Source organism: Geospiza fortis, unplaced genomic scaffold, assembly GCF_000277835.1.
Source record: "Geospiza fortis unplaced genomic scaffold, GeoFor_1.0 scaffold188, whole genome shotgun sequence".
Lineage (NCBI taxonomy): Eukaryota > Metazoa > Chordata > Aves > Passeriformes > Thraupidae > Geospiza > Geospiza fortis.
The window spans coordinates 3,749,562-3,751,514 of NW_005054337.1; positions in this window are offsets into that span (position 1 = coordinate 3,749,562).

Genomic DNA, 1,953 nt, shown 5'->3' on the forward strand with positions numbered 1-1,953 from the left:
CAGCCAGCCTTCAGGGGCCTCTGGCACCAGCCTGCAGCATTCCCCAGCACACCCAACCCAGCTGCCCTTTTTGCCCACTCATTCCCATTTCTCAGGGTTTTACAGAGCCCTTTGTCAATGGCAAAATGTTCATTCCTAAAAGAGTTTAGTATCATCCACAAACATGGAGATTTTGCTGTCCATTCCCTTGCCAACACTGAAGGTGCTGAATAAAACCAGACCCAGCAGAGATTCTTGGGCAGTCTGGTTACTGAATCTCATTTATCTTCAAAAACTGCCTATTAAAGCTTGCACTTTGCTACCTTAGACAGGAATATCCTTAAAGAGGTTTCAATACATAAAAGAAGCATTGTTTCAATCCCCTGGCAATGTAAATGTTTTTTAAAATAATTTTGACAAAATCTTTCATCTGTCTGTTGGGTCTTCCCTATTCACGTGAATAGTTGATATATTCCTAGAGTCCCAGTATGGTGGCAAGGGAAGCTTTCCCTCTTTGGCATCCCTGTGTGCTGGCTCTGTCCCAGCTGCCCATGTGCTTGCTGCTGGTGAGACCCCACCACCCCAGCAGGGACAGAGGTGACACTCACCCCTGCAGCTCCCAGGTCCCCTTCCAGAGCTTGGTTTGTACCTGAGAGCTGCACCAGCAACCTGCCACCCCTCTGGTACTGCAGTCATTTGGAAAGTCACACTGATCCAGTGCCTCTAATTTACTGGCTGTGAGGTTCTTCCAAATACCTGCAGCAGTGCAGACCAACACAGTTGTGCCCAAGCTGTCTCATCATGTCTGATCCTCCCTGGCACCCTGTTGCGTCTTTGTACTGAGCAATGGCTCCCCAGCCAGTTTCTTCCTTTTGGTATAGTTAAATAAAGATTTTTAGAAGATACTTGCAAGATCTTTGCAAGATCTTCATGCTCTTTTTTAGCTGTCTTTTCTTTCTGTCTGCTCTTTACCACGTTTTATGGCTTTTCCTTTTCTCTTCATGTGGGAAACCTTTTCACTTTTCAAACACTGACCTTCTCCCTGTGATACCTCCTTAACCTTAGCAGTGAGTCAGGCAGCGTGATTTTTAGGACCTCTTAGTTCTTTTTTGAGTTGTGGCACATGTTTTGCTTAGGCTTTAACAGAGCATTTTTTAATCACCTCCAGACTGCTTGCTTTCTGCCTGCTCCTTTTTTGGTTTGTTGTTATTGACTAATCACCTTCTTTTTTCATAGTTCCCTTTCTTGAAATTGTAGAGCCCCAGGCTGGATTTATTTGGTGTGCACTCTCCCACTACAGCATTAAAGGTTGTTTTGTGGTCACTAGTAGAGACCAGCTCTGCCACAAACACCTTGTGAAGCAGGTCCTGTGCACCTCTCCCCACCAAACCCAGAGCACAGCCCTCCCTGCACTTCCAGCACTGCTTGGTCCTGGAGACCCTTTATTGTACCCAAACCCACTTTTTATTCCTTCCTGATGGATCACTGAGCTGAATAACTTCTCCAATCTCATTTTATATTTGCTCTGGGCTCACTGAGCCCCCTTACCAGGAGCTGTCTCACAGCTTTCTGTACCATCACCACAGCACCTGGCACTGTCCCCAGCCCTGTCTGCTGACCCCAGAGCTAATTCAGGTGCTCTCCCAGCACAGCCAGCCCTGCCTGCTGCCCCTTGTCCCCCAAGACCCCAGTATCCCCATCCTCTGCCCTGCCCCATGTCCTCCTGACACCCCAGCATCCCCATCCTGTGCCTGGCCCCTGGTCCGATGTGGGAACCCAGCACATCCCTCTGGCTGTCCAGGATGGCCAGGACCCCTGCCAGGGGGCTCAGAGACCCTGGCACAGAGCCCAAAACACCTGTGGGTTTGATTATGACCCGTGGAGCAAATTACCAACCTTGTATGAAGATCAGCAAGCTACGACAGTTTAAGGAGAATATTAGTGAAGTTATCACAGGGTGGAAAAGTAGATTTT